Raw genomic sequence first — 12,916 nt, forward strand, 5'->3', positions numbered from 1 at the left:
CATTATGAAGTTAAACAATAAATATAAACAATAATTCCTCTTAAAGTTTAGGGGGCGGTTTCCCGGACAGGGATTAGACTAGTCCTAAAATAAATGTAAGAGCTATCCAAACGGAAAACAACCATATCTTAAAATACATCAGTGCCCATTGTTTTGCCTCAGAATGCACACAAGTAATCAGTGCTGGGCAGTAGCTTCACTACAAGTAGCGAAGCTAGTAGTTTAACTACATTTTTCAGTAGCTTGGCGGTAGCTTAGCTGCTTTCTAAATAAAATAGCTTTTCAGTAGCTAAGCTCTTTTTTTGACCAAGTAGTGAGGTAGCTTCCACACAAGCTACAATTTTCCAATCATTTCTGAAGTCGTCCTGAATTTGAGAATAAGCACGTCATTTGAATCGACACAGGACGTCGTTTGTTCCGTATTTTCGAGTTGTGCAGCCTTCATTTATACAAAACATTAACACTCGCATTCTGTGAAGACTCATGCTCTACCTCTGATTGGGTTATGTCATCAAGCCAAGCTAATATAAAAACATGTAATAAATATTACAATTGAAATTATTAATAGAATGTGCTTTGGTGTGCACCTCACAGACTCTGTGCAGGCTGCCTGCGCGGGCCCACGTTGGAGACCCTTGTGTTAAGATATGTCAGGGCCAGGGGTTTTTAAATAAAGGCAGCTCAAACAAGCATTTTATTCTGGGAGTAGGATAAGTCCAGAAAATGTGAAGTACCTAGGCCTACATTATGCTTGTATTGCCTATAATTACTAAAATAATAAATTGAAACTGAATTACATAATAAAACTGGTTAAAAATAAAAAAAGTAGCTTGGATGTAGCAAGCTACTATTGATGTAGCTTAGCTTGCTACATTTCCCAGGGGGGTAGCTTCAGTGTAGTGAAGCTTCATTTAATGTGAAGTAACTGGTAGCTTAGCTCACTACATTTTCCAAGTAGCTTGCCCAGCACTGCAAGTAATGTTTTTAGCAAGGCATGTTTGTTTAAACTAGTTATATTTTCTAATTAAACTAAGCCCTAGTCCTGGTTTAAGATAATCTCTGTTCAGGAAACCACCCCTAGAGGTGAAATGTCTTAGAACTAAAAAACTCAAAAAAAAGTTTTGGACATTTTCTTCACCTCTAAAACACAACACAATTCGATGCCAAATTTAAAATAAGCAAAATGGAAAAATTATTTGCAGTAAACAGTACATTAGATCATTTCTAAACTAGATAATTAAAATTCATGAAAAATTTCTGTTGACTAGGCTACATTAAAATAACCTGGGCCCGGTTCCCCAAAACGTTCTTATCGCTAAGTAGTTCTTAACCTATTTCTTAACCTCTCTCTTAACTCTATGGCACGGTTCCCAAAACGTTCGTACGCTAAGTATATCTTCTGTAAGTCACACTTTCGTAAGGTTGGTCTGGACCATTCGTAAGCTCTCTCTTAGCGTTGTTTGAGCGCAAAACGCTATCGCCGCAGTCTTTAGAAATCAGTGCAGCGCAGTACAAGTCAAACTATGGTATGTTGACAATGATTTTATGTTATGGACATTTTAAGACTTATAATAAAATATGTTTGCAATGGATAGAGGACTATTTATGCAGTTGACTTTATTTGGTATCAGAACTAATGAATCAAAGACGGCGCCAGTGTTTGTTCCTCATTGAAGTCTGTTCCCTCTATGTTTATAGCGTTTTCATCACGTTATATTTATAATTTATTTAGAATTCAATTGGTTATACTAAAAAGCAATAATATCATGTATTCTATTACACAATTTATTAAATATTTCATATTTGACAGTTTTATGTCTTTTAACATATAGCCTGTCATTTTCTTTTCTTTTTTCTCTACTGTTTGTTTTAAAACTGTTATGTTTCCAAACATAATAAATATATATTATACATATAATATGATTCATACTGTTAAAATAATTGACTTACAATCAAGAACAGTCAAGATACATTACATAAATGCACACATATACATCTCAGTAGCCATTAAAACTTTCAATGTATATAAAGAATAAACATATAATGTGATAAAAACGCGATAAAAAGACTAAACTAAAGGGAAACACAGGGGGAACAGACTTCGACACCGGCCGCGTAACCGTTTAGTCCATGACAATTTTATTATTCGGCAACACTTATGACATTTTGCCTGACGTTGCTAAATAAAAAAAAATGCCTCCCAAGACACCCCATGGAGCTGCTGGATCTTCTCAGACCATAATTCTGTATCTAACACATTCTCTCTCTCTCTCTCTCTCTCTCTCTCTCTCTCTCTCTCTCTCTCTCTCTCTCTCTCTCTCTCTCTCTGTTCATTGTAGATATTGCTTTTTATTGAAAACATTAAACAATGGCCAGCAATACCGCATTAAACAGAAGTAACTGCAGCTGCTTGCCAATCAATTCTGATCGTACATTACCATTAGTATAAAAGGGTATTAAATATTTTTTTAAAGTCGTTAAACCCATGTTTAACGTGGATGATTAGCGAGGAATACCCGGTTCGTCTACCCGTATATCTGACAATTTGATAATTTAATTAATAGTCTATATTTGACGGATAACTTAAACTATGTTAAAATAAATGTTACTGGAATAATTTGAGTAATGTTCCATTTGTATAGAGCGTGTTGTCTTTCTTAACGCCGTAATGCACCTTCGCGTGAAGTGGAGAATCGATCCCTGAGCGATCGATCGCAAATAATTCAGCACCTTCACTTGGGACAGCGACATTGTTACGTCGTACTTAGAGGCAGCGTGTTAAGAAGCTTCCTAAGAGACACTTCGGGGAACACACTTAGGAACATAAACAACTTTGCTAAGATATATCTTTTTGAGCCTTCTTAGCGTGCTAAGAGTGAGCGTCATCGGGGAACCGGGCCCTGAATGTTAGATAACATGATAATGTATTTCAATTTTTGTAATTGTAACATAGTTAAAAGTAAATAAAAAGGACCATTATTTGTATTTCTAATAAGTGATGAAATATTTATACAAACATTAATTTATACAATCACTTGAGTGTTAACATTTGCAAGCCTTTGAAACACGTGCAAATGCTAAACCTTCCAATTAAATTTGCGTATTAATCCGCAAATCGCATGCAAGCCAAACTGTGGGTCTTGATCCGTACGGATCAAGGATCAACTAAGTACACCAATAACCATAGTGGTGTTATATCACCACCAAAAAAGTGGTTCCTTATATGATTATGACAATACATTTTTTAGTGTGACCTCACTTTAAAATAACACAAATCATAACATCTGTACTCTAATAAACATTTGTTTTTAGTCTCTAACTGTTAGAGCTCAAAATTATATTGGGCCTATTATGGACCTGATTAATACAAAAGGTTACCATCAGTGAACATACCTGATAAAGCGAACTGTGAAGGTGGAAGGATTTGGCTTTCAAGCGATTGAGAATATGTACAGACTCTAAAAAAATAAAACAAATCACAATAGTTTAAACAATATTTAACATTAAATATCTATTTGCATTAAAATGTATTCCTTTTTGTTAATTTTGAAATATCTGGAATTTGTTTTGGGTGAAGATTAACTTTTAATTTTAAGAAAATATTAAAATAGAAAAAAAGAAAGAAATGACTATTTATTACTTATTTATTATAACACTGTTCCTCGTGAGTTATAATACATGGCTTACTCGTCTGTCTCTGTTTCCTCACGCCCCTCTTTTTTCTTCATAGCCTTCTCAAAACATACTGCAGAAAGATATGGTATTTTGTTATATGATCAATTAAACATTAAAATATTCCATATATTACATATATTGCAGACGCTGTTACCATAATCTGCATGATGGATAATTTCTATCATCTTCCATGGTTTCCCTGCTGTTGACGGCTTAATTCTGTTTTTTACAGCTTCCATTAACATCTCTGTTGATTCGAATGATGGCCAGTGACATTGGTCCTTCAGTTTGTTCAACCAATTTGATGCTATTACCATCCATTTTCTACTATTACCATCTATCAAGGTTACGACAGAATACATGCTTGACCTATAGTGGAAAATGTAAACAGCATACGATATGAAGAGTTATCACCAAAATCAGAATTGTATCTGGTCAGTATTAAAAAGTAAATTCTTCATTTTATGTAAAATCCAATATCTGCCATGTTGTTCTGTCATTTTTTCTCCCTTTTTCCAAAAACACGATAAACGCCACTCGTCTGTTTCTACGATAAATCTTCTCAACAAATCACAGCGCATCAATCCATTGTAAACAACAATGGTGGTGCTTTAAATACACACAAAATCCTAGTTTTCCTCAATTAATACTTTGTACTTTTAAATTAATTAACTTTGTAAATTAATACCAATTTAATACTTTGTACTTCGTGATCAACAAACAAACAAAAACAAATTAATACTTGGATGGCATTGATGAACCTGTGGTATTCTGTGACGGGAAAGAAATGTGAGCCATCAAAATCTAATAATTTACGTGAGAGGCACTCAAGAGATGGAAAAAAGTTGGCTGATGCTTGATCTCCCGGCAGCATCAAACTTCTGTCATGCTAACACATTGACCCCAGAGGATCTTATGAAAAACTTTACATTATTTTACTCAAAGTCAACAAAAATTGAGCAGAACCAAAACATTTTACAGCTGTTTGCTGTCAAAAAAATTCAGCAACTACATCCCAATTATAACAGCGGCAATGGCAGTGTTCTTAAAATGACAAATTAAGTGTTAATGCCATTAATGTTTATTTTTTTTAATCATCTTGTCGCTTTCTTGGTATAGAAAACAATTTTTTTTACCCAGATTAGCCAAAATGGATTTATTGTGTTTGGATCCAAACTCTTCATATATTCTTTTGCAGTGTTACCAATGGTAACTGTCATGGTCCTGTCAGCCCTGTATGTCTTTTATGTGTTTCATGTGACAGGGTCATGGCAGCCCTCACTAGGTGTGTTCGACTTCATGCGGCGCTGCGCAGACCGATCGGTGGCTGACTTGAAGCAGTGCATTCCGGTTAGTAATTTTGTCCGACTTAAGCTGGCGCTGCAGGCACGTGACTGCGTCATATGGTTTTTAAGTACCGCGAGAGCGATTCGAGATCAGCCGCCTGAGTTAGCCAGCGCAGTTCCCGAAGAGGAGCTGCACGGGCTGTAATGACGACACAGCTGTTTCAAGATTGGTCGGATCACCACATGACAACAATCACGTGTGTTTCGTGTGTGTTTTCGCGCCCTCGGTTCCACAGGTGCTCACGGGTCTGTATTTTTGTAGCAGTTGGAGCTCTTTTCATGTGGTCGCGGTGTTGTGTTGTGTCATCTTCATCAAAATAAAATGGACACCAGGTGTGTTCGACATCGGCTGTGGCTGGATGTAACCGATCGGCGAGATTAGCCGCGTGCAGGCGGGGAGGAGCTGAAAACGGAGACGTGAAGTCGGACGCGCTGTGGTTCCCGTAGTTTGCTGCATTTACGTCAGGCATGGCTGATCACGTGCCGTTTGCTTGCTTAATTGCATTAAACGTGATTTGTAAGATGTAAACTACATAAAAAGTGAATTATACTGTTTTGAATGTTCGTGTATGAGCATGAGTGGAACTGAAGAGGCTTACAGCATCTGTTTTTACAAGAATAAAGTTCAAGATAAGCATATATTATTTAAATACCAATGTAGTGGGGTCTACGTTTTTTATCCATTTTATTTTGATGAAGATGACACAATATAACATCGCGACTACATGAAAATATAAAGATTTGTGAGCATTTGTGGAACTGAGGGCGTGAAAATACACACGAAACACACGTGATTGTTGTCATGTGGTGAATCCGACCAATCGTGAAACAGCTGTGTCGTCATAACAGCCCGTGCAGCTCCTCTTCGCGAACTGCGCTGGCTAACTCAGGCGGCTGATCTCGAACCGCTCTCGCGGTACTTAAAAAACATATGACACAGTCACGTGCCTGCAGCGCCAGCTTAAGTCGGACAAAAAAACTAACCGGAATGCACTGCTTCAAGTCAGCCGCCGATCGGTCTGCGCAGCGCCGCATGAAGTCGAACACACCTACCTACTGTTGTCTTGTTTTGTGTGGAGAGTCATGTGGTCTGTTTATGTTTTGTGTACCGCATGCTCTCCTGTCTTTAGTCGTAACCTTACCCTCCTGTTTCCTAATTATGTATGATAAGTTTCCTCACCTGTTGGTTATTGTCCCCTAATTAGTTCCCCTATTTAAATGCCATTGTGTCTCTTGTCTTTGTGGTATCATTGTATGTACGTGTGTCATGGTCAGGAGTCTGTCTCGGTTTGCCCTGTTTGTTATTTAATTCTTGCCTTGTTTACCCCCTCGAGGGTGTTTTTGTTATAAAATAAAAGTCTTTTGAGTTGAGAGCTGTCTGCACTTGGGTTCATCCACCACCATTCCTGACAGTAACTTACAATCGAGACACATTTTAAGTTAAGTGTTTTTAGTGTTAACTTCTCAGCAATGTCATGAGATTTTTTCTATTTCATTGTTTGTTGTGGACACTGTTGTGTGTGTTGCGTGTTGCATTAGCTGGTAGAGAAATTAATGGTACACTGTAAAAAAATTGCTAATTTGCTGTAATTATGCAGCTGGTTGCCAGTAACTTACTGTAGAAGATAAAGACTGAAAATGTTTCATGTTCATTTAGCATTGAACTAACTGTTGCCAGTAAATAATATAAATGTAAAATCTACAGTAAGTTACTGGCAACCAGCTGCCAGTAATACTGTCATTTCTACAGAATTATTTTACAGTGTACATTCACACAGGGCATAAGCGTTAACGCTTCCCATTCACTTTCAGTGGGTGACGTCATGCGTTGCCAAACTAAATTTTGTGGATCTGTCGGCGCTGCATCACTGTCGTTGCTTGCGGCAGAAGTTGAACATTTCTTAACTTTTCAAGGGGCAACCTGTGCTTCAGCCAAAACAGATCGCCATATGCAAATAACCTAGGCAGAGTCAGACAATTACGTTTATGGAAGACCGGAGCATGTGTTGCGCCCACTGTGAATGGCTGTTGGCCACGCTTCAGACAAGCCTTCCGTCAAGCGTTAACACTTCCGTCCCATGTGAATGTACCGTAAGATGGCGGCCGCGCCCTCTTATGAGTCCAAATGAAAATGTAATTATTTAACATTGTGGAAGCAGACATTTACACGGGCAAAACCCAACGAAAGAAACGATGCAAAATGAGAAAACAAGAAATTCACAAGAAAAGCCGAGAGCACATAGCGTGGTGTCTAAATGGGTTGCCGATAACCCTTCATCTGGTCCACTGAACTTAATGACAAATCGTATGAATGAAGAGCATTTAAAACAATCGATAAACATATCAACACAGCATATTAATAACAATGTTTTATTATTATCGGTTTATTATCTTCCTTACAACAAGATTCCTTTGATATGATTTCTCTATTTTTGTGCACCTTTAATTCTGATATACTTGGAACTATTGACCCTGATGAGAGTATTGATTGCGTTTACAATTACATTTGTCGTAACATACGATGAATATCATTTATATTTATACAATTATATTCGATTTTTTAATTATTACTTTAAATATGTGATGCTGAAATGTTTTTCTGCTGCCAGTGAAAATTTCGGCAGAGCAAGTGAAAACCTGAACCATAATTTTTTTTAATATTATTTACAAATACTTTTAAATGTATGTAAGCACAATAAAAAATATTTACCATGTATATGTCAAGATAATCTCTGGAGGAAAGGACGCTGCTGTTGATGCTGCTGTCAAGCCAACAAAGTGCCCTGTTTTCAAGTTTCGAGTTTTTGTATGCAGAGGCGTGGCTTTGCCATCCTATCACTGATAGTTACAGCTCACATTTTGACCTAATATGTGAACAGTTTTGGTTTTGGTGTTTGAAGGTATTTGCTCAAATCACATTGCAGATTGTGCGAATCAGATTCAAAATCTGGATGTCTGACTACGTTTCCTCTTCAATGTTTGAATGACTTGGTTTCAGGTTTGTGTCTGTGGTTGTGCAAGACTGGTGCAGGAAATATTGAATTCAAAAGTTGACAACTAATGTCTGATAGGCACGGTTGTCTTTTGCAGCATAAGGGTCTTCCTTCTGCAGAAGGGTTTTGGGTTCCCATAGAAAGGGACTGTTTGTATAAATTAATCAAGTAAATGGGGATAAAAGGGCACAAATGTGATTGGCATGAAAAGGGCATTTACAGAAAGTGTAAATGCATAAAAGACTGATGAAAGAAATGGCATAGGGAAAGCACTAAAAGGCTGAGAGAATGAAACAAATAAAAACATGAAACAGATTGCATAAGCCATTGCATAAGGCTTGGACGTGTGTTATGCTGAACATGCGTGTACAAGGAGCAGCAAAAAAGCAAATGGCCATGAGAGGAGACGGATGAGGCCGATAATGTGGTCGAATAAAAGAGGACAAATAATTTTATCTGTGGAAAAAGGGGACTTTCTCAAAACTCACATACAGTATGAGGCAGACTGCATAAATAACAAAATAGGACTGAGATGACAGTGGGCTGCGAAAGAGGAAGTGGTTGCCACCTGCACTTTGAGAGTTAAACTGGGACTGAAACATTAATTTTAACTATATACTATCATCGCTAACTACAATGAAAAATTGCTTACAAAATACATCTGACTGATCAAGCTTATAAACAAAGACCTTAAATGAAGTTGTGGGTAAATGGTATTGAAATTGATTTTTTGGTAGATTCAGAAACAACTAATCCTGTTATTAGGACAAATAAATTACAACCTTTCCATATATTAAATGGAAATCATGGTCAATAAGGGATTCGGGCCAAACGGCGACAATTTTTATGCAGGCGACAAAAAAAGTTGGTACAAAGCAAAGTGTGATATTTCTGCAGGAAGTTTATGCCTGCAGCAGATTTGCATTGCACCTCTCATGTCTCGTGAGGAGCAGATACAGACATGGTTTCAGAAAGGAAATTATTGGTTAGAGCTAAGATACTGGCTATGGTTTATAAATTAATGCACAGTTAATTTACATGTTTCCCTGTCCAAAGGAGATTTTTTGGGAAAATTTGGCTATGACTGCCAGAGTACAATAGAGGAGAGTGATGATTCAACTGCATGAAACTCAGTCAACCATACAAATACATACATTGTGCAAACAGTTTGGTCAAAGCAGATGTATGATGTGAGTAAAGTAACCCAGAAAATATGTATATTTGACCCAACAATGGGTTAAAACAAACCAGAATATAATTATTTACAACCCATCGAGCTGGGTTCAAACCTTTCTAACCCCCAAAAAACTGGGATACAGGACACAACGCTGGGTTAAAGATACCTAATGCTATGTTATTGTTACTCAACCATGGGATTTAAAGGGATACTTCACCGATTTAGCATTCAGCTTTGTATCTGTAGAAACCCGGCAGTATTACTGAATGACCATGTTTCCCTCCCTCATTTCCCCCTGAGAGGAGAGATATCTGCATTTTGGTTCTGCAAAAAAGTCCTCCGATGATGTAATATGACGATTTTTGCATCATCGGAGGACTTTTTTGCAGAACCAAAATGCAGATATCTCTCCTCTCAGGGGGAAATGATGGAGGGAAACATGGTCATTCAGTAATACTGCCGGGTTTCTACAGATACAAAGCTGAATGCTAAATCGGTGAAGTATCCCTTTAATAATTAGATTGGGTTATTAATTTGTTTTTTAATATTCATATACTTGGAACTTTGACTTGGTCTTGGTAATGTATTGGTCCTAAGTCTTGGTTTTCTCTTGCTTTTGACAAACTGTGGTCTTGGTCTTAATTTATAGTAGGTGGCAATAGCGGAGTGGCAATCGGAAGAGTCTGGACATTTCACGATGGGCTGGTAGTGTTTTGAGGCTTTGAGGGCCAGTCTGATAATAGTTATACATTGTGAGTTAAATAGCAACCCTGTCTGGTGGCCTGATGTGCGTCCGCTTCCCGCTGGTCAAACTGTGCAGCTTCTTTGCTCAACACAGTATATCAAAGTGCCTAACCTGTTCGGCAGGTCCAACCATGTCTAGGATTTTTTTAAATATAGGGGAATCAGTGAGCGGACCCTCCCCAAATGGCATAGCCTGTCGGCCTTTGATGTAAAAAGCCGCCGAATGCCTGTTTATTGCAGTACATATGCGATTGGTTCCATCAAGCAGATTTAGATTGTTTGATAGACTAGTAAATGTGGATTAAGGATGTTTAAAATCTCTAGCCTGGTGGTCAGGACATGGATAGAAATCAGCACATTTGCAAAGGTTTATCTCCGTATGGCTATATTATAAATAAAAATTAGAAGGGTAACTTTGCAGTATCACATTACAGTATATATTTCCTACTATGTGATTTCCATATTATAGATTAGAGTATTCAACTGCAATATGGCAATAAATATCCTCACAACATTATTATTTCTCAAAACTTTGACAAAAAAATTCAAATGAATTGTATTTTTACAGTTATTCAAAGATGCACACATTATTCCGCATATAATTTGAATATTAGATGAGAGTATATACCGGCAATTAACGTTTCATATGGCAATAAATATCCACACATAACTTAACATAACAGCATAATGAAATGAATAAACAGACAAGGAAGCAGGATTGACATGTAAATTGTATTATTATTATCGGAAAAACAGCAATATTACTGAAATAAACTCTGAGGTAAATGCACCAAACACGCTGTTAACTGCACTAACAAAAATAAGCAATAACAGTGGAAAAAACATTATTATCTCTCAAAACTTTATATGACAAAAATTATATTTAAATGTAAAATTCTTACAGTTATTCAAAGATGCACACATTATTCCATATTACTCCCATTTATGAGCGTGTTCGTCTCTGGCCTCGCTCTTATGTAATAGCTGATTGACAGGTGCGCATCTCCGTCTTTCAAACAGGTATCATTTTGTATAGTTAGTCATTTAGGAAAATTAGCCATGATTTAATGATTCTATTATTATGATTTTTTTTGACAGATTGATTACGATTTGTATTACCCTAGTTTTACTACAAATACAAACCTTTTTTTACCACGAAGGGCCAGTGGTATACGAAATTTCCCGGTAGATCTTTTGGGACCACTTTGCCCCTGGTAGGTGGTCGATCTTGACTACAACAGTAAGATCTACAGTAAATGGCATAATTACATTTACAGTAATGATTTGCAGATGCTTTTTTGCTTTTCTAAGACTCCACACTATGCAGTCAGATTACTCCCATGACATCTGCTCTTGATTGTTTCAGAGATGTCCTATTCTACTGTACATCTAACACGGTCTCACACCCATGGCGTCAATATTTGACAACACTTGACCATGCGTCAATATGTTGACGCGCAGGGTATACCTTTCGTGTCATTTTTTGACGAACTGGGGACTTCAATACTATTAGGTACGCGAAATTAAACAGTTGTCGTCTGGCATTGGGGTTAGGTAAAGGTTTGGGTAGGGATGTCATTATGTAAATCTAACCCTAAACCGACGCGAAAATGGTAGAAAATGGTAAGAAAATAGGAAAGAGAATGCAACGGACTTAATAGTATTGAAGTCCCCAGTTCGTCAAAAAATGACGCGAAAGGTATACCCTCCGCGTCAACATATTGACGCATGGTCAAGTGTCGTCAAATATTGACGCCATGGGGTGAGACTAGGTCCGTCCAACTGAACATGCAGTGTAAAACTTGACAATGTGACACTATAGATGATAGTTGTTGGCTGTTGGCCCTCTTCGTTCATAATGATCTCAACATCACTTCCTATATTACTTTGATCCAATTGGTTCCTGCTGTATGTGTCTGTGCATATGTGTTATGTTAATAATATAACATTGTAATGATGGTACACAGCAAACAGAGAGTTATTTCAGAACATTTACTGACTGAATAGCTTTATTTTAAAGCTGCAGTGTGTAAATTTAGTGGAGAGGTTGTGTATTGAAACACATAGAGAAGCTACTGTTGCCACCACCGGACAAACATGTCAGCGTCGGAGACAACTTAGTAAAACAAGTTTGTCCGTTAAGGTCTTCTGTAGAAACATTGTGGCCCAAAATGGCGACTTCCATGTAAGGGGACCCTCTGTGTATGAAGATAAAAACATCTCATTCTAAGGTAATAAACACATAACGGGTCATTATGAAAGGTCTTTATACACCCCTGATAATATAGTTTTGTAAATTATTTTGCATTTCTGTCAAAAGATCCTTCTAAAAATTACACACTGCACCTTTAAGGGCAAGACACTGCTCATGTGTAGCTTCAAGATTTCTTTTTAAACTTACATGACTATAAAGTCTTTTAAAAAATAAAATAAAAGTCTTAAATAAAGTTATTGTTTGCATAGTGGACATCTTGAATTTCACATTTTTTCTTAATACATATTTTTAAATTCTTTTATTTAACAAATACAACACATTTTTACATTAATATATGTTACAGTCTAAATCATTAAGCTTAAAAACAGTGCCTACTAGTGTTGTTTAGAGGTCTACTGCACTTGACACTGTACATGAAGGAGATTAGTTAATCTAAAAAAGGGTCGTCCCCCACCCGCTAAACAATATGCTAAATTAGACCCAACAGATTGAGTTTGTCCCTTTTTGACCCAAAATAACACAGCACTTTATTGTAATGGTGTAGACCTGAACTTTTCTTCTGCTTTATCAGAACTAATGCTTTTACTTTTCTTTGTGCTCTCTTTAGGGCATTTTCTTAAAATAAACAAATGCTGTTCTTGTCACATCCGTCACCTAGTGCACCAGTGCTCCACCTGAGGGCACTCCATTTATGCTTGTTGAAATTTTATCATGAAGTGCACACTTCTCATAACCCTTTGCTGGACTCATCACTCACTTTCAGCTG

The 12,916-nt window shown here is 37.1% G+C and overlaps 1 long non-coding RNA gene across 1 annotated transcript; it reads right to left on the reverse strand.

Annotated features, from left to right (window-relative positions):
* Positions 1–3,346: 3,346 nt before the first annotated feature.
* On the reverse strand, positions 3,347–7,886 carry LOC141351341 (uncharacterized). Its single transcript, XR_012359567.1, has 4 exons — positions 7,732–7,886; positions 3,830–4,044; positions 3,688–3,745; positions 3,347–3,458 (listed from the first exon to the last, which is right to left on the reverse strand). It is a non-coding gene; the product is annotated as an uncharacterized lncRNA (long non-coding RNA).
* Between the last annotated feature and the right edge of the window lie 5,030 nt (positions 7,887–12,916).

Source organism: Misgurnus anguillicaudatus, chromosome 20 (genome assembly GCF_027580225.2).
Source record: "Misgurnus anguillicaudatus chromosome 20, ASM2758022v2, whole genome shotgun sequence".
Classification (NCBI taxonomy): Eukaryota; Metazoa; Chordata; class Actinopteri; order Cypriniformes; family Cobitidae; genus Misgurnus; species Misgurnus anguillicaudatus.